This window comes from Pleurodeles waltl, chromosome 6, assembly GCF_031143425.1.
Source record: "Pleurodeles waltl isolate 20211129_DDA chromosome 6, aPleWal1.hap1.20221129, whole genome shotgun sequence".
NCBI lineage: Eukaryota > Metazoa > Chordata > Amphibia > Caudata > Salamandridae > Pleurodeles > Pleurodeles waltl.
In genome coordinates this window covers 385,809,842-385,831,875 of record NC_090445.1, presented here as the reverse complement: position 1 = coordinate 385,831,875, position 22,034 = coordinate 385,809,842, and the positions used below count along the sequence as shown (strand labels likewise).

Below are 22,034 nucleotides of genomic sequence, written 5' to 3'. Positions count from 1 at the left end.
ACACGAGGTACTCTGTTGACACTAGTCTGTAGCTAAAAGGAAAACAGTTGAAGTAAGATATCCAACTACCCACATTCCCCCAACTTGGGTCCAACATATCATTTTCTGGCTAAATTCCTCCTTTGTGCTTATGAGACATAACAATTAGATTCCCCTAGACTTTGTCGGAACTGACGAGATATAATTGAATGTGGTTTTCAAAAGACTGACTTTTATTTTACAGGACAATTATATAATCCTTTCCGGTTCCACTGTAATTGTAGTAATCAGGGTAACATGTTTGCATGTGAGCTGATCTTGCATACAGTATGTTGATGAAAATCCTGTTGTCTACTCATTCACCTCTAGGTGGTGCAGTTGGAAGCATCGTGTGTGTGTAAGCTCCAGTGGCGCAATTGGTTAGCGCGTGGTATTTATACAGCAGTATTTGCACTGAGCCATGCCGAGTTTGTGAGTTCGAGCCTCTCCTGGAGCAACTGCCTTATCTTTTTTAAATCATTTCACTGAAAGGAAAAATTAAACTCAGATTAAAGATGGCGCTTGCTAAAGATTATTTACTTCTATTCAGAATCTTCCTGTCTGACTCCTCCGGGTCCCTAGGATCACATCGCCTTCGGGACGATTCGTTTCACTGTATTATGATGTGTGGACTTGTGAACTATGCATTCACATCAGTTTATTCAAAAAGAAATTTGCTAAATAACAAGAATAATAAAAACAGTATAGTCGCATGAAGAGCCATAAATTGAACAGCTGCAAAAAATATTGATCAACCAAATTGAATAAAATATAACTCATATAAATGGCAAAAGGATAGCATCATCACACAAAGGCCTTAGCCAAATATGCTATTCCTCTAAAGTAGATTGTGGCTCTTGTGTGCTGTGATTGTTCCTCCAATACAAAATAAATTTTTAATTTATCTGCAATTTTGAAAAATAATGCCTGCTAGAAGTCAACTTTTTAAAATGATTGCATTCATGACACGTATTTCTCTAACCTGTGATTGTGGTCCCTGCTCAATTTCTCTTTTCCTCATCCCCATCCTGATTCTACTTCTTGAGACACCAGGTTCACTTCTTTATCCACCCCAACCAATCAAGGTCACCAAATCTATGAAACAAGTCTGCCTGCATTCACTTTTACTTTAAGTACAAGATAAGTTGTATCATTTGAACAGAGAGCATGAGAAAAGGAAGTTTATGGTGAGTGGTGGCTGGGGTTTTGAAGATTCACCTAATTTTCCTGAGAGCCGAGGTATCTGGGAGCTATAGTGTTTTGAGAGGAAATAAATTAAAATCTCCAAGGTGCCACTGCTCGAGCTCTATAACGCTCGTTATGTGGAAGCAGATTGAGCAGAAAGAGAGGTCAGAGTACTCGCTCAACCTCTCCAAGGAACGGTAAACATTGAGTTATTATCTGTTTTTGCCTAGCAGGGTGAGAACAGCGTTTGTCAGGCGTTTGTCAGGCAATCGGAAGGGGAGACAAATGAGTCGTAGTTCTCTGGTATTATTCAAGTCTTCTTGCTACGATAAAAGCAGAAAAGGGAACGTTGACAATAAGCAAGCTTAAAACGAGGTGTGATTCCTAGGTGAAATAACTTGAAAAGAGTTAAGATTTAAAAGATAAACAGAAGACCCTGATGAGGATTGAACTGGTGTCCTCTGGTTTTAAAAAGCCAGAACTTTGCCACTGAGCTACACAGCCAGAGTGTTTTCCTGTGTTAAAGTGCCATATGTAGTCTCAAGGCAGAAGGTAGCTACCTGTGAGTTTCATAGTATGAGTGGAAACCTATGTACTTATGAATGTCAACATATAGGCACAAATTAAACTACATTCTTAAGGCACTTTTCTTGAAGTTGGCAAAACTCTATTTTCTTAGGAGAATATTAAAGTACTCACATTACTCAGGATATGGATATCAGTAGTTAGTATCTCTGCAATCTGAGACATTTACAGGAAACTACTCATCAGAAGGGATATGTCAGTGCAGGGCAGACATAAATAAATGGCTCTCAAACAGCTGACACTTTAGCAGTATGAGCTGCTTTGTATTCCTTCCAGATATCCAAACTAAGTAGAAGGCCATGCTTGAGGGAAAGACATTCTTCTGGGCTCTCCATGAAAGACTACATTTCTAATAAACACAACACCCTCTATTTTATTTAATGTATTTGCTACAATGGATTAGCCAGATGGGATCATCTAACGATTTCTGGGTGTGTCTCGAAAGAGAGCGTAAATATACTGGGAGCAGTGATGACCTTCAAAAACCAACATGATCGGACTTTGACGATGGTGGGATTTGTATCCACACATGCAGAGCACACTGTATGGGCCGTCAATCACCTTAACCACTCACCCACTTCATCCACCCTGTAACAGGATTTAAAGCATTTGTACACACGAGGTAGTCAGTTGACACTAGTCTGTAGCTAAAATGAAAACAGTTGAAGTAAGATATCCAACTACCCACCTTCCCCCAACTTGGGTCCAACATATCATTTTCTGGCTAAATTCCTCCTTTGTGCTTATGAGACATAACAATTAGATTCCCCTAGACTTTGTCGGAACTGACGAGATATAATTGAATGTGGTTTTCAAAAGATTGAATTTTATGTTACAGGACAATTATAGAATCTTTTCTGGTTCCACTGTAATTCTAGTAATCAGGGTAACATGTTTGCATGTGAGCTGATCTTGCATACGGTTTGTTGATGAAGATCCTGTCGTCTACTCAGTCACCTCTAGGTGGCGCAGTTGTGATCATGGTGTATGTGTGAGCTCCAGTGCCGCAATCAGTTAGCGCGCGGTACTTATACAGCAGTACTTGCACTGAACAATGCCGAGGTTGTGAGTTTGAGCCTCACCTGGAGCAACTGCAGTGTCTTTTTTAAATCATTTCACTGAAATGAAAAATTAAACTCAGATTAAAGATGGCGCTTGCTAAAGATTATTTACTTCTATTCAGAATCTTCCTGTCTGACTCCTCCGGGTCCCTAGGATCACATCGCCTTCGGGACGATTCGTTTCACTGTATTATGATGTGCTGACTTGTGAACTATGCATTCACATCAGTGTATTCAAAAAGAAATTTGCTAAATAACAAGAATGATAAAAACAGTATAGTCGCATGAATAGCCATAAATTGAAGAGCTGCAAAAAATATTGATCAACCAAATTGAATAAAATATAACTCATATAAATGGGAAAAGGATAGCATCATCACACAAAGGCCTTAGCCAAATATGCTATTCCTCTAAAGTAGATTGTGGCTCTTGTGTGCTGTGATTGTTCCTCCAATACAAAATTCATTTTTAATTTGTCTGCAATTTTGAAAAATAATGCCTCATAGAAGTCAGCTTTTTAAAATGATTTCATTCATGACACGTATTTCTCTAACCTGTGATTGTGGTCCCTGCTCCATTTCTCTTTTCCTCATCCGCATCCTGATTCTACTTCTTGAGACACCAGGTTCACTTCTTTATCCACCCCAACCAATCAAGGTCACCAAATCTATGAAACAAGTCTGCCTGCATTCACTTTCACTTTAAGTACAAGATAAGTTGTTTCATTTGAACAGAGAGCATGAGAAAAGGAAGTTTATGGTGAGTGGTGGCTGGGGTTTTGAGGATTCACCTCATTTTTCTGAGAGCCGAGGTATCTGGGAGCTATAGTGTTTTGAGAGGAAATAAATGAAAATCTCCAAGGTGCCACTGCTCGAGCCCTATAACGCTCGTTATGTGGAAGCAGATTGAGCAGAAAGAGAGGTCAGAGTACTCGCTCAACCTTTCCAAGGAACGGTAAACATTGAGTTATTATCTGGTTTTGCCTAGCAGGGTGAGAACAGCGTTTGTCAGGCGTTTGTCAGGCAATCGGAAGGGGTGACGAATGAGTCGTAGTTCTCTGGTATTATTCAAGCCTTCTTGCTAAGATAAAAGCAGAAAAGGGAACGTTGACAATAAGCAAGCTTAAAACGAGGTGTGATTCCTAGGTGAAATAACTTGAAAGAGTTAAGATTTAAAAGATAAACAGAAGACCCTGATGAGGATTGAATTCGTGTCCCCTGGTTTTAAAAAAAACAGTGCTTTGCCACTGAGGTACAAAGCCGGAGGGTTTCCATATCTGAAAGTGCCATATGTAGTCTTAAGGCAGAATGTAGCTACCTGTGAGTTTCAGAGTATGAGTGGAAACCTATGTACTTATGAATGTCAACATATGGGCACAAATGAAACTACATTCTTAAGGCACTTGTCTTGGAAGGTGGCAAAACTCTATTTTCTAAGGAGAATATTAAAGTACTCACATTACTCAGGATATGGATATCAGTAGTTAGTATCTCTGCAATCTGAGACATTTACAGGAAACTGATAACGCGTCCAATCCTTATAAAATTACCTGTACCTGGACACGTTGGAGGTCGGTGAATCTTTTAACCGAGTCGGGCTCTCCTCATCCTCAATAGTCGAGTCACTCAGATTTATAAATCAATAACCGTTGTAATCGGTAATCAATACTCAATTAATAAATCAATATAACACATCAGAAATCAATAATAGTTGGTATTTCGGCGCACCATGATCTTTCAGTCATGAATAACCACACCAGTTTATTAAAAGTTAGTGAATTTATTTCCCTATATTAACAAAGCTAGCACGATATATATGTGTCTCAAAACCAATTGATATATGTATATGAACATTACTAGCTGTCCATAACGGCGGAAGAAACGCAATCTACCCAAAATCTGAATGATGATACACTCTGTTATAGCAATGCAAATCACCAATGTGACTAACTGTATTTGACTAATTGCATACATTCGGTCAGCATAACAAGATTTCAATTCGGCATGGTACATTGGATGTATACCTCGACTAACCTCTAATTAGCATCGGCATGTGGGACTTCATGCAAAACGAATTTAGTCAACACAAATTTGGAAAACTTCTAGCTAGGACCCTATCAAAATAGCAGTTGGTACCTAAAAGGAAAAAAAAACACAATGCATAATACATTTATCCTTTCATATTTACCAAATACAATCAGCATTCAAGAAAAGTCTTCGTCCTTCAGGTACCGGTTGATCAGCATGGGGCAAGTTTCAAAGGGGCAAAGTTAAGGGCAAGCTTCCTTGCAGCGGCAAGGAGAATGGGGCAAAGTTACTGCATGGGCAAGACGGGGACAAATCAAAGTTAAAGTCTCTAGGGTGAGAATTCTTAAAGTCTCTTTCTCTCGAATAGAGAAAAGGGCATCAGGGTGTCGTCCAAAATGAAGTCTGGCATCAGGCTTCAAACTGGCATCGAGGAAAATGGCTGACTTCTCTTTGTACGGTGGGTTTAAGTAAGAAACATTCCAAATTCTGCAGGGTCCTCCATTGGAGGGTTCATAGGTTGGCTTCAAATTGTCCAATGAAAATTGTCTTTTACTAGAACTTATTTGTGCATACATTAGCCTTGGAGCCTTGGAACACAAGTTGTATCATGGTTTGCCAAATTTTTTTTGGTATCTGTACCTTCATTGTCCGCACCTGCAGAGACTGACCTTGTATCAAAGGGGATGTAACCGGCCTAGCACGAAACCTTGGAGATAAGTGTACCAGCCAGTTTCTACTGGAAAAATACAACTTCAAGCAAGAATATATGTTTCATTAGTTCAAGGAAAAAAAATCACGCAGTTAGAATTTGAAGCCAGGCAACTTAGGCCAAAGCCTGTACTAGATTTAAGCTAAGCAAAACAGTTTTCAAACAAGAGATCATGGCATACATTTGCGATTATGAGGGATTACTACATTTTCAATACTTCATGATTTAATAAAGCTCGTTTACAATGATGACGAACTACCCCGAGGGCACAATTTCCCTCGTACATTATTTCTTTACTAAAATCACACTTCATTATACGTATTGATTACACAGTATACATGAATATATGTCGGACCTTCTTTTTCTGCGTCATCAATCCCTCCTCTGATGACTAATTATGTCATCACATCAAATCTACCCACAAATTGTATTCCATTAAAATTCTGTATAGTAATTTGGCACTTCAGTCAATTCCCTTTTTCTTTTAGTCCCTTTTGATTTTTCTCTGTAGATCTCCACCATTTTGTTTTCTATTTTCTCCTCTCTCTTCCTTTTGTTCCTTGCCTTTATTATTTTAATAGTTTTCCATATTCCCCAAGGACCTAATAAACAAATTAATACTATTAATATTCCCTTTATTATCTTTAATAACAATCCGTTCCAAACGTTGCTGAGCCAATTTCCCACAGAAGCAAATCCTTTTCCAACTTTCTCCCAAACTCCGGGCTCTTTCAATTCCTTCAAATCTACGCTTTCTTTGGTTAAATTCGTAAGCATTGTTCTAATTTTTCCACTACTGTCCGGTATATAGGTACAGCAGTGACGTGTACCAAGCATTTTACAAACGCCGCCGTCCTTTGCTAAAAGAATTTCTAAGGCAAGCCGATTTTGAAGAGTCATATCTCTTTCTGCAGCAAGTTCAGCATCCATCAGGATTATGGCTCCTGAAAACTTTGTCAGCATGTTATCCACAATAGTAGACAACTTTCGTATTTTGATTGAATTCAATATGACTCCTACTGAAGGAATCAATGCTCCAAATATGTCTCCTACCACACCAGAAGCTGTCTCCCTTTTCTGAACATGATGTGATTCAGACAGCTTTGGAAATTTCTTTAAGTCATCTAGTTGGTAAACTTTTGGGAACACTATTCCCAAATAACACCTCCCATACCATCCTTTGGGAAGACGATAATAGGCGTTGAGTCCACAAATATAATATACTCCAGGAATAACTGGATCTTGCCCATTCAGCATGAACGTCCACTTAGATTGAAATGCATGCGTATGTTTACATGCACTCGTTCCCACAAAAACTGTGTCATAATATGATGGAAATCTATGTATACAAAATCTCCCTACATGCAATGTATCTAAAGCTATTTTCCCTTGTGTCTTTATTGCAGCAAAAGCATAATTATCCACAGACGTCCTTTTGTGTAATTCCCTCTCTAATTTCTCCTTCATTTCATTCTTCCTATCATCAGTGCGATCTAAAAATTCTATTTCTACTGGTGAAAGCAAGCATGTAAGGTTCTCTCTATGTGCGTGAGCTGGGTGAAAAGGTGACATCGGTTCGAAGAATTCCCTCATTAATTTGGCATAATAATCTCGAGCTATCTTACTTAAATGCCCTATTATGGGGACATATGCAAATGTAACATCGTAATTAGTATAGAAATAATGAATGTCCTTTTGAGCATAAAATCTGGAAGCTACTATACTACATGTGATTCCATACGTAAGAGGCATGCTGTGATACGTTACCCCTTCCACTACTGAGGTAGGTATTTGTGTACACACATAACAATCTTTTGCATCCACGGTCTCAACATACTCACTCAGTAAGCGATAGAAAACGTTAGATGAAAGTTCCTTCTTATCATGCAAGTGTCTCTCGTCTTGCTCGAGTCTCTTGAGAGCTGTTAGTTCAGTAACGATAATAGGTTTAGAAGTAGAAGCATCATTCGTCTCACTCTCACTTTTACCATGCATTCCAAGAACTATTGCTACAATTATTAGTACGCATGCGGTTATTAAGCCTATACACATGTATTTACAATACTTCATTTTACGCCCCTGTGTAGTGAAACTAGTCATGATCTGTATAGAATCAGAAAGTTGAAGGCACTCTATCAAAGCGGTTTTGCAGATATTTACAAAGCTGAACGAGTTCAATGTTCACACAGTTTTCTTTAGCAGCTTAGTCTCTTATCGGTTAGCAGCGTTGTCTCAAAATCGGTTTCAAAGTCAATCAGGTTAGCGATGTCTTAGCCGGTTGAAAAGTCAATCAGGTGATCAATGTTTTCAATCAACAGAGTCCATAGAACGTTTGTTTCCAAAGTGTAGCTCTGCTTCTTCGTTCTCGAGACTGAGGATACGAATTCGTCTGACCAGTCGTTATTGGCTATGTATGCCCACTCCGGACCGGAATACCTTCTGCTCGGTATCCTTTTTCTTTTCAATTTTGCATCTCTCTTGATTCTTTCTCGCCGGTACTTTCCTCTTTGGCCAAGTCCTTTTCTTCACTTGGTGTTGGTACTACAACAGACACTTCCTTTCTTTTCTCTTTCACTCTTGACCCTTCACTGTCATTCAACGTTTCTCTAGTTCTTAGTTTTACTGGTGATATGCTTTGTCTACGTTTTGCACTGGGTCCACTTGACGGACCTGCAACCTCTTCCGAAGGAGTTTGAACAGTTTCACTCTGTCTGGTTTCGTCTTCTCCCTCTGGGAAATCAATCAGGTTTTCCTGTTCCCTTCCTGTATCGTCTGCTTCTGGGAAAGCCCTCCTCTGATCAGACTTTCCTGCTTCTTCACCTGTTTCGAGCCCTTTGTCACCGTTACTTTCTTCAGGCTCTTTGTCACTTTCAGCTGCTTCAGGCTCTTTGTTACCTTCAGCTGCTTCGTCGCTGTCTGAGGCTCCTCCTTGGTCTTCCCCAAGTGAATCAGTTGCTTCGTCCTCAGAGAATATTTCTCCCTCCTCTATTTCTGCCTGTTCGCTTCTAGTCCTTTTTCGCTCTGTCTCAGCGCTTGGCACTTTGTTATCAGGTACTGGTAATTTCAGCGCTTCAACTTCCTCGTCTGTGGGACACAATACCCTCTTTGTGTGACTGGCGTGAATCCAATTGGGAACTCCCGCACACTTCACAGCAGTGGTAGTCGTCAAAATCACTTGGAAAGGTCCTTTCCAACGGGGTTCCAAACACGACTTCCTCACGTGCTTCTTTATCACGACCCAGTCACCTGCTTTCAGGGTGTGTCCTGGACCTTGGATCGGTGGCAAGGTGGTTGCCTCCACCTGGTGAGAGAAAGAGCGAACCACATCAGCTAGACCTTTGCAGTAGTCTAACACCATATCATCTGTAATATTCTAAAGTGCATTTGCAGGAACTGCTGGAAGTCTCATAGCTCTGCCCATGAGAATCTCGTGTGGAGACAGTCCAGTCTTTCGGTCAGGGGTGTTTCTCATTGACATTAGCACCAAAGGCAATGCGTCGGGCCATTTCAAGTTTGTTGATGCGCATATTTTCGCCATTCTTGATTTCAATGTGCCATTCATTTGCTCCACTAAACCTGATGCTTCAGGGCGGTAGCTACAATGCAGCTTTTGCTCAATGTTCAGTGCTGCACAAAGCAATTTTATTACTTCATTATTGAAGTGACTTCCCCTATCTGATTCTAAAGAGATCGGGAATCCGAAACGTGGTATTAACTCTCTCAAGAGTAGTTTTGCAACTGTGAGACTGTCATTTCTGCGTGTAGGGTATGCTTCAATCCAGTGACTAAAAATGCACACAACCACCAACACATACTTCAAGCCTCCATGCACAGGCATCTCAATGAAATCCATTTGCATCCTGCTGAATGGACCCCCTGCTCTTCCAATGTGGCTCAAGTTTACTACGGTTCCCTTCCCTACGTTCATCTGTTGGCAAATGACGCAATGGTGGCAAACTGCTTCAGCAACTTGACGGAATTTGGGGTTAAACCAATCAGTTTTAAATAACCTAATCATGGCATCCCTCCCAAGATGAGCTTGTCCATGGTAAAATCTGGCTATCTGTGTCAAAAGGCTATTTGGAAGAACGAATTTCCCTTCACTTGAAACCCATAATTCATCTAGTCTCTTTACACATTGTGATTTAGTCCACGAGAGTTTTTCATCCTCACTGACACCATTCTGTAGGGATTTCAATTCGTCCATCGTATCTATAACCTTTAGAGCAAAAATGTCGCTTTGTTCAAGTTCTGGTTCACTTATCAAATTCCATTCATCCCTGAGCAATATACAGTTCAATGCGCAAAACCTTGCGACTTGATCCGCATATCCATTTCCTAGGGAAACATAGTCTTGTCCCTTTGAGTGTGCACTGCATTTCACCACTGCTACTTCCCTTGGTAACTGAATGGCATGTAACAATTCTCTTATTCTTTCACCATTTTTCACTGGTGATCCTGAAGAGGTCATGAAGCCTCTCTGTGACCACAGTTGTCCAAAATCATGCACTATTCCAAACCCATACTGACTGTCAGTGTAAATAGTAACTTTCATCAATGCAGAAAGTTGGCAAGCTCTAGTAAGGGCTACCAATTCTGCTACCTGTGCAGAGTAAACTCCTTGAAGCCAAGATGCTTCCAAGACACCTGTTACCGTGCATACAGCGTACCCTGCTTTCAATACACCCAGTGCATCTCTTAAACATGAACCATCAACCAAAATAATTTGATCATTTTCTTCTAATCGGGTATCTTTGATATCAGGCCTTGGTTTGGTGCAAAATTCAGTCACCTGAAGACAGTCGTGCACGATGTCTTCAGCGTTCTCAATTTCAGCATTTTCACTGCGAAACAAGGTTGCTGGATTCAACGTAGTGCACCTTTTCAGCTGCACATTAGGTGATCACAGAATTATTGTTTCGTACCTTGTGAGTCTAGCACCAGTCATGTGCTGTGTTCGGGAACGTGTCAAAAGTATCTCGACTGAGTGAGGGACCATGACTGTTAAAGGGTGTCCCATCACTATTCCTTCACTCTGAGTGAGGCTGATACCAACTGCGGCTACGGCGCGCAAGCACCCTGGCAGTGCTGCTGCGACCGGATCCAAAGTAGCTGAAAAATATGCTACTGGTCTGTTTACGCCACCATGGGCTTGGGTCAAGACAGACAAGGAACATGCATCACGTTCATGACAAAACAATGTGAAAGGTTTTGTGTAGTCAGGCATACCTAAAGCTGGAGCCCTGCACATGCATTCCTTTAATTCAATAAAAGCATCCATCTCATCTCCTTTCAGCTCAATCTCATCCAACGCATCTTTCTGGGTTAATTTCAGCAAAGGTTTTGCTACAGTTGAGAAGTTGGGAATCCATTGGCGACAGTAGCTCACCATTCCCAAAAACTTCCTCACTTCCCTCCTCGTCTTTGGGGGACTCATTTGAAGTACACTTGTTATTCTTTCCTTCATTATTCTCCGTGACCCTTTCTCTATTTGGTGACCCAAGTATTTCACTTTCTTCTGGCAGAATTGTAATTTTGAAGGAGACACCTTGTGTCCATTTCTTCCCAAATGGTTCAATAGGGCAATGGTGTCGGCTGTGCAGTCACTTTCTGTCTTGGATGCAATCAGTAAATCGTCAATGTACTGTACTAAGGTTGACCCAAATGGCAATTCCAGCGCTTCCAAATCTTTCTTAAAAATCTGATTGAAAATTGACGGTGACTCCGAAAACCCTTGAGGAATTCGACACCAACTGTAAACTCTGTCTAAGAATTTGAAACAAAAGAGAAATTGGCTGTCCTCATGAAGAGGCACCGAAAAGAATGCTTGTGACAAGTCGATGACTGAGAACCACTCGGCATCGCAAGGGACTTGAAACATTATCACAGCTGGATTTGGTACTACAAGGCAACATTTTATTATTATGTCATTTATTTTCCTCAAGTCCTGCACAATTCGGACCTTTCCACTTGGCTTTATTAGTCCCATGATCGGCGAATTACATGGACTGCTTAACACTTCCTTCAGTACTCCCTGTTTTACAAACTCATCAATGAGTTGGGCGACTTTCATGAGGGTGTCTTGTGCCATATGGTACTGTGGGGTCTGGGGAAAGGTTACATTGGGTTTTACGGTCACTTTCACTGGTTCCACTCCTTTCACCAATCCCACCTCTTTTCCTGTCATATCCCACACTTCTTTTCCGACTGTTTCCTGTAACTCAGCTGGAATATCTGTTTCAGTGATCATCGGAAAAAGGGTAATCAGAGGATACTCTTCATCGACAGTCTCCATCTCATCCCCTTCTACACTGTCCTCTTCTTCCCCATCACTGCTCGTCTGAATTCTAATTCCATCGTTCGAACACATAATCGAACATCCCAATTTGCACAATAGGTCTCTCCCTAACAGTGATATCGGGCTCGAGTCACATACCACAAAATTATGTGACCCTTGATATTTGCCAATTCTGACTTGTACTGGATCTGTGATTGGGTTTGTCAGGTACCTGTTTGCTACTCCCACTACTTGAACTGTTCTCCCTGAAAGTGGTAAATTTGGCACTTCAATGCTCCTAACGGATGAACGTGTGGCTCCTGTGTCAACCAAGAATGAAACGCGATGACCCATAACTCTTCCCTCCACATACGGACCCTTTTGATCAACTTCCAAAGATGCTGCAAGCACACAATTTCCCTCCTCATCTGAACTTCCACTCTCCCATACATCTTTTATTCCATTCTCGCTGTGTAGTGGGAATTGGTGTACTGTGTCATTTTGACTCATTCCCTGACCCGTGACCTGTTGAGGAAGCATTGCTTGCTGCTGATTCATTGGTGCTAAGGGTATTTGCATTTGCTGATTAGGTACCATAGGAAACTGCTGTTGTATTGGCTGCAATTGTGTCATTTGCACACGAGGCATTTGCACCTGTTGCGGTTGCATAGGTTGGAGACCCTGCATCTGGTTTATATTGTTTTGAAAATTTGGGTTCGGACCTCTCAGTTTCGGTCCTCTCATAGTCTGAAATGCATTGACATCATTGTTTTGCTGACCTACACCTTCCTGCACCATCATTGGGCACTCCCGTTTCCAATGCCCGACGATTCCGCACGTGTGACATGGCATCACCTTCTTCATTGCCTGTATACCATTTGGAATCATAACGGTATTCAAATCAGGACCATTATTCACAAAACCTCCTCGGCCTCTTCCTCTCATCTGCGGCTGAAACATAGCATTTCCCTGCTGTTGCTGCTGCGGCATCTGTTGTTGAAAACCTTGTAAACCTTGTAAACCTGTCTGAGCTGCTCTGAGCTGCATCACCATCACCTTTTCTTTCAACCTTTTCTGTTTGGTCTCAATCTCATCACTGCAGTATTTTGCATAAATCAACACCTCATCTATCGACTTTGACTGCCATCAAATCAAGTGCGACTTAATCATCTGGCTAATTTCGGGTCTCAGCCCTTCCACAAACCTGAACACAAAATGGAGCATGTCCTTTGGCTCAATCGTTTCCGTGCCACTGTAATTTTTAAACGCTTTCAACAACCTCTCATAATATGCGTGTATAGAATCTTTAACCTCTTGAGCTGTCCTGTCAATCCTTTGCCAATCCACATTTTTCGACGCAACCTTGGTTTTCAAGTGCTCGATCACCTTGTGGTACAAACTCATTACCGTAGGTGATGGCGCACCTGTGTCCCTGTCTCTCTCTGGTTCACTCGTCGGCCAACCTACAGCCCTTTTACAATCTTCCCACAAATCAGCCGGAACCACAATCTCAAATAAGGTATTCAGGTCTTCCCAGAGACACTTCGCGAGTTTCACAAATCTATCCGTTTGTTGATACCACTCAATCGGTTTCTCTCTTAGTTTGGGAAAGTCATCCGTAAAGGATTGAATATCGCACCTGTGCCATCGTACATGCACAAGTTTTCCCCCTGCTGTCTCTCTCATTGGTAACATGGTTATTAGATCATCATTCTGTTGTTTTTTCTCACTTCGTTCTGAAGTATTTTCTTTCTTTTTATCCTTTTTCTTAACCCATCTGCTTTCCCATTTGTCTAAACATCTCCATACCTGTGCACTCTGCAGTATCTACTTAAGGTGAGTTTTCATCCCTGCGGATCTCATGTGTTCAAAGTCTTTTGTGTCGAAATCTAACCTGTAACTTCTACTCAGGTGTATAGTCTTACCTATATCAATCTCGTGTCTGTCTGCGATTTCTTGTAATTTCTTATGTATGCTGCTCACTTCTCTTGTAATCCTAGGCACATGTATCTTAGTTCTTCCTCCGTGTATGATTCTAATCTGTTCAAACCCATTGTTCCCTCAACCAGTTCATCTGCCTCCATGCCCAACCTTATTTTATTCAGGTATTCTTCTCCCTTCCCGCTAGATACACTCTGTGGGGAGTTCAGGCTGTTGAACCATTGTGTTAGCTGTTGCGCGTTCAGTCCCATCAGTGTAGCAGTTACATCAACTGCCACTGACGGTTTCTGTAATGTTTCAGTCTGTGAGGTTAACGGTACTAATAGTGGTGGGTGTGACCTTACCACAGTTGACGGAGCGCAAATTGGAATTGGACTAAATTCCGACAAGGACCCAGATCCATTTGGCAGTGCCGCTATCGGAGTTGTCTCTGGAGTGGTTTCTATGCATCTTCTCCCTGTCCCATTTTGTATCATTAACCCTTGGTCGTTTGTGCTTGAATTTGCCTGTATGTACAGTGGTACTGGTGGACCTACAGTGATAGGTAGAGATATTGCGTCTGGATTCTGTCTGTTCCCCGAATTCTGTGGCATGTTAATCCCCACATTGTGGTTCATCATTGCTGGCATGCCTAACTGGCTTTCTATTGCTCGCACTTCTTGTGTCTGCTTTTGAGGCATCGAGAACTGTGTTGATTCAGCTTGAATCAATGTCGGTCTCTGATAATTTTGCCCTCCCTGTGCCATTTGATCAGGAGTCATTCCCATATTATGCTCATCGCAACAGTGCCTTTGAACCTGTGGCTGATAGTTATCAGCAGGTTTCAATGTTGGCACATCTGGGTACATTCTCTGAACCCGCGGTATTCGTGGTGAAAAAGGTATGTCGGAGCTGCTCGGCCTCTGAGACATTCTCAAATTTGGTGTTACATTACCCTGTATTGGTTCTGGAGGGGCAGTACTAACGCTTGAGCCTTTTTCGCTTTCCACGTATGGTGATGGGCGATCATTTAGCAATTGTATAATGAACTCCTCATCATCTGACTCGTCTCCCCTTTTTGAGTTCCTATTGCTCTCTCCCTCTCTGGACTGACTCCTGTTTGTCTTACAGGTGGCTTTCCTTCCTTCCGTCTCCGCTTCCTCGGTAATCGCTGGAAACAATTTAATCCCCTGCAATATGTCTGATCTCCAAACCTTTTGTGTGCTGTCCCATCTAGCATCCGCTAGTGTCTTTTCTACTTTCCTTATTCTTGGCTCAAATTTCTTTTGTTGTTGGTTTCTAGCTATTAGCTCCCAAATTGCTAATGCCTCAAACTGTGCTGGCCTTGAAGGTACTTTCATGTCGTATAGCGCAAATCTCAGATTTTCTAAAACTCTTAGATTAAACGACCCATGGATAGGGAACGCTACACTTCCATGTTTCTCTGTTAATTTGCACCATTGTTTTAACCAAAGACATGGCGCTACACCCTTTTCTTCAATGACGATGTAAGCTGGTGTACCCTCAGGCGGTGTTTCTTCTCCTACATTTGCTTTAATATAAACATCTCCCCTCATGGCACTCTTAAATGCTTTGAAAAATTTCATCTTTCCGTCTTTTGTTTTTCTAAAATATGTAATCAATAAGTGACTTTAATTCCCGGAATGCTCTTCGCTTGCCTTTCCCCTTCCAATTGCGCTTCACGGACTGCGTCCAATCCGTGCGCGACCCTTCTCATCAACCAACCTATCCCAGCGCGGCTCCTAGTGACGTCACACTCACACACTGCGGCTGACAAAGTCCCTCGGCTTGTCTTCTTTCACTCGTCTTTCACTCTCAAACTAATTTTTGCAATATAATGCGAGCACTTTACCAAAAGAATAAAACAGATCTGTCGGTTTACTACAGGAAAGGTAATACAATCGCTTCAGAAACCTTAGGGATTTTTCACTAGCCTTGGCAGTTATTCCATCTTTCTCGGTTTCCCACTTTCGCAAGCAAAATTTGACCCGCAAACCTTACTCTCAACTGATCAATGAACTATTCTAGTGCACCTTAGAATTCGTCAAATCTCAAAGTCAAAGTTTTCTTTCACTCCGCAACATTCATACCGACTTGTTGACCACGCCCGATCAACCTATTAAACCTAACCAGATCACAACATCAAACAAGTGTCACATACACTTTTCAACATACTCCGGAGTCTCTTGAACTCGCAGGGCCCGTCTCAACATCAACAACCAAGTGGACAATTTTTCTGCACAAAGCGCTACACACACGTGAAGTTCGACGACTTCCCTACTCTCACACCTTTGGAGTAACACTCCTAATCCCAGAATCCTCACAAATTTCTCAATTAATCTGCGGCCATAAGCTAAGCAAGCGCAAAACCCTAACTTCTCTCATACCGTCACTAGAAACGCCGAAATCATTCTCACACCTCCATTCGCAAGCTCCGAGATCCCAGGAAAGTCATTGGGGACATTAGGGCATCATCATCCCTCCAACTTATTTTATCAAAGAAAATTCTAACTTGACTCTGTCTATTGTTCGGACGAGGTCCCAAAGGGCTAAACCATCAATCTCTGCTACCATCTACTGATAACGCGTCCAATCCTTATAAAATTACCTGTACCTGGACACGTTGGAGGTCGGTGAATCTTTTAACCGAGTCGGGCTCTCCTCATCCTCAATAGTCGAGTCACTCAGATTTATAAATCAATAACCGTTGTAATCGGTAATCAATACTCAATTAATAGATCAATAAAACACATCAGAAATCAATAATAGTTGGTATTTCGGCGCACCATGATCTTTCAGTCATGAATAACCACACCAGTTTATTAAAAGTTAGTGAATTTATTTCCCTATATTAACAAAGCTAGCACGATATATATGTGTCTCAAAACCAATTGATATATGTATATGAACATTACTAGCTGTCCATAACGGCGGAAGAAACGCAATCTACGCAAAATCTGAATGATGATACACTCTGTTATAGCAATGCAAATCACCAATGTGACTAACTGTATTTGACTAATTGCATACATTCGGTCAGCATAACAAGATTTCAATTCGGCATGGTACATTGGATGTATACCTCGACTAACCTCTAATTAGCATCAGCATGTGGGACTTCATGCAAAACGAATTTAGTCAACACAAATTTGGAAAACTTCTAGCTAGGACCCTATCAAAATAGCAGTTGGTACCTAAAAGGAAAAAAAACACAATGCATAATACATTTATCCTTTCATATTTACCAAATACAATCAGCATTCAAGAAAAGTCTTCGTCCTTCAGGTACCGGTTGATCAGCATGGGGCAAGTTTCAAAGGGGCAAAGTTAAGGGCAAGCTTCCTTGCAGCGGCAAGGAGAATGGGGCAAAGTTACTGCATGGGCAAGACGGGGACAAATCAAAGTTAAAGTCTCTAAGGTGAGAATTCTTAAAGTCTCTTTCTCTCGAATAGAGAAAAGGGCATCAGGGAGTCGTCCAAAATGGAGTCTGGCATCAGGCTTCAAACTGGCATCGAGGAAAATGGCTGACTTCTCTTTGTCCGGTGGGTTTAAGTAAGAAACATTCTAAATTCTGCAGGGTCCTCCATTGGAGGGTTCATAGGTTGGCTTCAAATTGTCCAATGAAAATTGTCTTTTACTAGAACTTATTTGTGCATACATTAGCCTTGGAGCCTTGGAACACAAGTTGTATCATGGTTTGCCAATTTTTTTTTGGTATCTGTACCTTCATTGTCCGCACCTGCAGAGACTGACCTTGTATCAAAGGGGATGTAACCGGCCTAGCACGAAACCTTGGAGATAAGTGTATCAGCCAGTTTCTACTGGAAAAATACAACTTCAAGCAAGAATATATGTTTCATTAGTTCAAGGAAAAAAAATCATGCATTTAGAATTTGAAGCCAGGCAACTTAGGCCAAAGCCTGTACTAGATTTAAGCTAAGCAAAACAGTTTTCAAACAAGAGATCATGGCATACATTTGCGATTATGAGGGATTACTACATTTTCAATACTTCATGATTTAATAAAGCTCGTTTACAATGATGGCGAACTACCCCGAGGGCACAATTTCCCTCGTACATTATTTCTTTACTAAAATCACACTTCATTATACGTATTGATTACACAGTATACATGAATATATGTCGGACCTTCTTTTTCTGCGTCATCAAAACTACTCATCAGAAGGGATATATCAGTGCAGGGCAGACATAAATAAATGGCTCTTCAAACAGCTGACACTTTAGCAGTAAGAGCTGCTTTCTGTTCCTTCCAGATATCCAAACTAAGTAGAAGGCCATGCTTGAGGGAAAGACATTCTTCTGGGCTCTCCATGAAAGACTACATTTCTAATAAACACAACACCCGCTATTTTATTTAATGTATTTGCTACAATGGGTTAGCCAGATGGGATAATCTAACGATTTCTGGATGTGTCTCGAAAGAGAGCGTATTTATACTGGGAGCAGTGCTGACCTTCAAAAACCAACATGATCGGACTTTGACGATGGTGGGATTTGTATCCACACATGCAGAGCACACTGTATGGGCAGTCCGCCACCTTAACCACTCACCCACTTCATCCACCCTGTAACAGGATTTAAAGCATTTGTACACACGAGGTACTCTGTTGACACTAGTCTGTAGCTAAAAGGAAAACAGTTGAAGTAAGATATCCAACTACCCACATTCCCCCAACTTGGGTCCAACATATCATTTTCTGGCTAAATTCCTCCTTTGTGCTTATGAGACATAACAATTAGTTTCCCCTAGACTTTGTCGGAACTGACGAGATATAATTGAATGTGGTTTTCAAAAGACTGAATTTTATGTTACAGGACAATTATATAATCTTTTCCGGTTCCACTGTAATTGTAGTAATCAGGGTAACATGTTTGCATGTGAGCTGATCTTGCATACGGTATGTTGATGACGATCCTGTCGTCTACTAAGTCACCTCTAGGTGGCGCAGTTGGACTCATGATGTATGTGTGAGCTCCCGTGGCGCAATCGGTTAGCGCGCGGTACTTATACAGCAGTACTTGCACTGAACCATGCCGAGGTTGTGAGTTCGAGCCTCAGCTGGAGCAACTGCCTTATATTTTTTAAATTATTTCACTGAATGGAAAAATTAAACTCAGATTAAAGATGACGCTTGCTAAAGATTATTTACTTCTATTCAGAATCTTCCTGTCTGACTCCTCCGGGTCCCTAGGATCACATCGCCTTCGGGACGATTCGTTTCACTGTATTATGATGTGCTGACTTGTGAACTATGCATTCACATCAGTGTATTCAAAAAGAAATTTGCTAAATAACAAGAATAATAAAAACAGTATAGTCGCATGAATAGCCATAAATTGAACAGCTGCAAAAAATATTGATCAACCAAATTGAATAAAATATAACTCATATAAATGGCAAAAGGATAGCATCATCACACAAAGGCCTTAGCCAAATATGCTATTCCTCTAAAGTAGATTGTGGCTCTTATGTGCTGTGATTGTTCCTCCAATACAAAATACATTTTTAATTTGTCTGCAATTTTGAAAAATAATGCCTTCTAGAAGTCAACTTTTTAAAATGATTTCATTCATGACACGTATTTCTCTAACCTGTGATTGTGGTCCCTGCTCAATTTCTCTTTTCCTCATCCCCATCCTGATTCTACTCCTTGAGACACCAGGTTCCCTTCTTTATCCCCCCCAACCAATCAAGGTCACCAAATCTATGAAACAAGTCTGCCTGCATTCACTTTCACTTTAAGTACAAGATAAGTTGTATCATTTGAACAGAGAGCATGAGAAAAGGAAGTTTATGGTGAGTGGTGGCTGGGGTTTTGAAGATTCACCTCATTTTCCTGAGAGCCGAGGTATCTGGGAGCTATACTGTTTTGAGAGGAAAGAAATGAAAATCTCCAAGGTGCCACTGCTCGAACCCTATAACGCTCGTTATGTGGAAGCAGATTGAGCAGAAAGAGAGGTCAGAGTACTCGCCCAACCTTTCCAAGGAACGGTAAACATTGAGTTATTATCTGGTTTTGCCTAGCAGGGTGAGAACAGCGTTTGTCAGGCGTTTGTCAGGCAATCGGAAGGGGAGACGAATGAGTCGTAGTTCTCTGGTATTATTCAAGTCTTCTTGCTAAGATAAAAGCAGAAAAGGGAACGTTGACAATAAGCAAGCTTAAAACGAGGTGTGATTCCTAGGTGAAATAACTTGAAAAGAGTTAAGATTTAAAAGATAAACAGAAGACCCTGATGAGGATTGAACTCGTGTCCCCTGGTTTTAAAAAGCCTGTGCTTTGCCACTGAGCTACAAAGCCGGAGGGTTTCCATATCTGAAAGTGCCATATGTTATCTTAAGGCAGAATGTAGCTACGTGTGAGTTTGATGAAGCAGAAATGAAGGTTTTACATTTATTTAGCGCATAAACGTAGAGTGAAATAATCATGTGTGACTTTAACCGAACTAATAAAGATTGTACGGGGACAAAATGTGCCCTTAGAGTAGTTTGCCAACATTTATAAGCGTGCTTTATATAACGTGATGTATTAGAAGTGCACTAATCCGACATAATCGTAAACGTGTGCTATGATTTGCTTGTTTGAAATGTTTTAGCTTAGCTTAACTTTAGTGCAGGCTTCGGCCTAGTTGTCTGATCTCACGATTTAGATGCTCGTATTTTTCCATTGTGCTAATAAACGTGTATTTTTGCTTGAAGTTGTACTTTTCCACTGAGATCGTTCACATGCTTATCTTAAGGTTTCGTGCCAGCCTGGCATTTTTCTCTTTGCTCCAAGGTCAATCTGCAGGTGCGGACAATGGAAGCTCTGAAAGTGAGTTAATTGGTATAAAATGTTGCAACTTACGTACCCGTCTCCAAGGATAATGTATGCTTAAGTAAAAGCTTGAGAACTGTTGTTTTTGATTGGATAATTTGGAGCCAAACTATGAACCCTCCAATGGAAGACCCTACTGGATTTGAACTGTTGTCTATTTAAACCAGGTGCACGAGAAGAAAATAGCCATTATCTGGACATTATAGCCATTAGCAGCCATTGCAGCCGTTACCAGCTCGATACCCGCCATTTTGCAGGACATTGCAGCTATTATGGCCCACCTTGCTGCGACGCCATTTTGAAAGAGACTCTGATGCTTTCTCTAATCGAGAGAAAGAGACTTTAAATGATTCTTGCCCTAGAGACTTTAACTTTGATCCCTTTGCATGAAGTAGTAGTTTTATTTTGCCGCCGTGAGGCAATTGCCCCGTCCACCCCTGCCCCTTTGCCCCGTCCCATGCTGATCGAGAAACGGTACCTGTGAGACGAAGACTTCCTTGAATGCTGATTGTAATTGGTAAATATGAAAGGAAATTGTACAATTGCATTGTGTTTCTTTTAGGTGACCAACTGCTGATTTTTGACAAGCGCCCTAGCTAGGAGTTTTCCAAATTAATGTTGTTAAAAATTGTTTTTGCATGAAGTCCCACATGCCGATTCTAATTTGAGGTTAGATGAGGATTCCTTTTGTTGCACGATGCAATTTGAGACCTTGTTATGCTGACTAAATGTATGCAATAAGCTCATTACAGATTGTAGTATTAGTGATTTGCATTGCTATTATCGAATGCCTTGTTATTCAAATGCTGCATAGATTGCACCTGTTCCGGCGTTATGGACAGCTATTAATGTTCATTTACGTATATCATTTGGTGTTGAGACACATCTATATTGTGCTAGCTTTGTTAATATAGGGAAATAAATTCACTAACTTTGAATAAAACTGGTGTGGTTATTCCTGACTGAAAGGTCAGGGTTCGCCAAAATGTATTCTGGGTTAATTGTTAAGTGTTATGTTGATCAGGGTATTGCTTATGTTCGTTATTGATTATCGATTACATTAAATTGACTGATCTCGGGTGAAGAGAGTCCCACTTAGCCAAAAGATTCATCGGCCTAAAGAGCGTCCAAATATAGGTAAATTACTAGTACGGAACGCTCTATCAGTAGATGGTAGCAGAGGACGGTTTAGACTTTTGGGACCCCATTCGAGACATACATGGTGTTGAATTAACGGTTTAGACTTTTGGGACCCTACTCAAGACATACATGGTGTTGAATTAACGGTTTCGACTTTTGAGATCCCACTCGAGAAGTTGAATTAGATTTTTCTTGGGTAAAACAGATTGAGAAAATGATGATGGGCTAGGTCCACCGCGACTTTCCCGGGATCTC

The 22,034-nt window shown here is 41.1% G+C and overlaps 2 non-coding genes across 2 annotated transcripts; both read left to right on the top strand.

The window, feature by feature from the left end:
- Positions 1-380: 380 nt before the first annotated feature.
- TRNAI-UAU (transfer RNA isoleucine (anticodon UAU)) lies at positions 381-475 on the top strand. The gene is made up of 2 exons: positions 381-418; positions 440-475. It is a non-coding gene; the product is annotated as a tRNA-Ile (tRNA).
- An 18,321-nt stretch (positions 476-18,796) lies between these two features.
- On the top strand, positions 18,797-18,891 carry TRNAI-UAU (transfer RNA isoleucine (anticodon UAU)). Its single transcript has 2 exons — positions 18,797-18,834; positions 18,856-18,891. It is a non-coding gene; the product is annotated as a tRNA-Ile (tRNA).
- The last annotated feature ends 3,143 nt before the right edge of the window (positions 18,892-22,034 follow it).